The 2259-nt window shown below is 41.3% G+C and overlaps 1 pseudogene; it reads right to left on the reverse strand.

Moving 5' to 3' along the window:
• Positions 1–1214: 1214 nt before the first annotated feature.
• LOC129676068 (40S ribosomal protein S4-like) lies at positions 1215–2001 on the reverse strand (annotated as a pseudogene).
• Positions 2002–2259: the final 258 nt, after the last annotated feature.

The raw sequence follows: 2259 nt of genomic DNA on the forward strand, positions 1-2259 counted from the left end.
ATCTCCTCACAGTGCGAGAACTTTGGGATGCCACAACAGACTGAGTGCAGGGATCCATATGAGACTCTAGTCGCCTTGTAAAAACCACACATCAAAAATATGTGCAAAAATTGTGAAATAAGGTCCATCTTGTCATAGCTTTGTTTTGGAAAGTATACTTTTTCATAAAAACAGGCTAACCGGAAATGGCTTGGTGTTTTTATTTTCAATGAGTTAATACAAATAATTTAAGTTCAGTTGTCTTTACACGTTTAAGTCTCACCCTGAAGCCCACTATGTGTCTAAGACCACCAACTTTACATCAACAATACCCTCCCACTTCAGCCAAGGGTTAGAATTACAGGTGTGAGTCATCCTGCTGGTAAATACCCATATTTCAAATTTCACTTTAGTCTGTAATGTGAGTGGTGATAAGTACAACTCACATAAGCCAAAGTCCTAATCACTGGAGCAGGTGGTCAGTAACTTAAAAATATAAAAGCACCCATAGGCCATGAAGTGTGAGGACAGCTGTTTGCTGCTTGATCGAATGTCTTCTTGTCTAACTCTATTTCGTGGATGAGAAATCTAAGTCCTGAAACTATTAAGAGGAAGAGTCAGGAGCAGATGTAAGTGAAAGCGAAGATGATTTTTTTTTTTAAATAGGGTGTGATGGTTTGAATAAGTATGGCCTCCATAGACTCATGTGTTTAAATGTTTGGTCCATAGAGAGTGGCATTATTGGGAGGTGTAGCCTTGTTGGAGTAGGTGTGGCCTTGTTGGAGGAAGTATGTCATTATGGGCTGGACTTTACGGTCTTCTATGCACAAGCTATGCCCACTGTGACGCACAATCTCTGCTACCTACAGATCAAAATGTAGGGCACTCAGTTCCTTCTTTAGCACCATGTCTGCTGCACACTGCCGTACTCCCTGCCATGACAATAATGGACTAAACCTCTGAAACTGTAAGCCAGCCCCAATTAAATATTTTCCTTTATAGGAAATGCTATAATCATGGTGTCTTTTCACAGAAATAAAACTAAGACATTAGTTGATACTAGGGACTGGAGTATTGCTGTGACAGGCCTGACTGTGCTTTTGTTTGGAGGGATGTGAACTTCAGGACTTCAATTAGGAAAGTAGTTTCATCATGCTGTTTAATCTAGCACATCACCATGAAAGCCTTGTAGCAAGAGTACAAATACGTCTCCTGTGTGTCTCTTAGAGACCATTTCACCCACTGTTCTGTTTGGCTGCTAGCCTCTTGTCTCTTTAGCAATGGTGAGGCAGATTTCTTTACCTCGGCAAAGAGAAATCCATGGTCTGTTGCCCTTGCCAATAACAAAAATGTGGAAAAGCCGAGTGGCAAAACTGTTGCCATTGGCATCTTTCACATGAACAACATCAAAAGAGTCAGATGTCTCTCTCTGTTGGTGATCACATCAATTCTTTCCAAGTTAGCACCTCCAGTCACCATATACAGGTTTGCAGTGTCAAATTTGATGAAGTCAGTTATTTTGCCCATCTCCAAATCTATCCAAATGGTGTCATTCACCTTGATGAGAGGATCAGGGAAGCGAATGGTGCGAGTATCATGGGTCACCAGCTGTGGGATTCCATTCGTGCCCACAAAGATCTTTCTCACTTTGCACAACTTGTGCTTGGTCTCCTAATGTGTAATATGATGAACAGCAAAGGTCCCCTTGGGGTCATAGATCAGACAGAAGTTCTCTCCAATCTTGTCAATTCTGATGACATCTACAAACCCAGCAGGGAAGGTTATATTGGTCCTGACTTTGCCATCAATCTTAATGAAGCACTGCATGCAAATCTTTTTGACTTCATCTCCAGTGAGGACGTGCTTAAGTGTGTTCCTTATGAAAATGATCAGAGGCAGACATTCCCTCAGCTTGTGAGGGCCAGTGGATGGATGAGGAGTAAAAACGCCAGTCAATGTATCCAGCATCCAATGTTTTGGAGCCGCTACATGCTTCAGATATTTCTTGGGACCATGAGCCATGGCTGCACTGGGAATGGAGAGAGCCAAAGATTTTATTTAACTTACTATTAATAAGTAAATTAGGCAGACAGCATAATGAGCTCAAAATGAAAATCAAAAGACGGAGACATTTATAAGTTTGGAATACTAATGATCTGCAAATGGATGCAAAACTGGCTTTGTTCATAAATGGGACACAATCAACTGAGCTTCTATGGGGCAGAATTCAGTTGTACAGCTAAAGCAAGAGCCATTTCACCTTGTTGTCAGTGGTCTAAA

The sequence above is a fragment of the Psammomys obesus genome, unplaced genomic scaffold, assembly GCF_907164565.1.
Source record: "Psammomys obesus unplaced genomic scaffold, mPsaObe1.curated_primary_1811, whole genome shotgun sequence".
Lineage (NCBI taxonomy): Eukaryota > Metazoa > Chordata > Mammalia > Rodentia > Muridae > Psammomys > Psammomys obesus.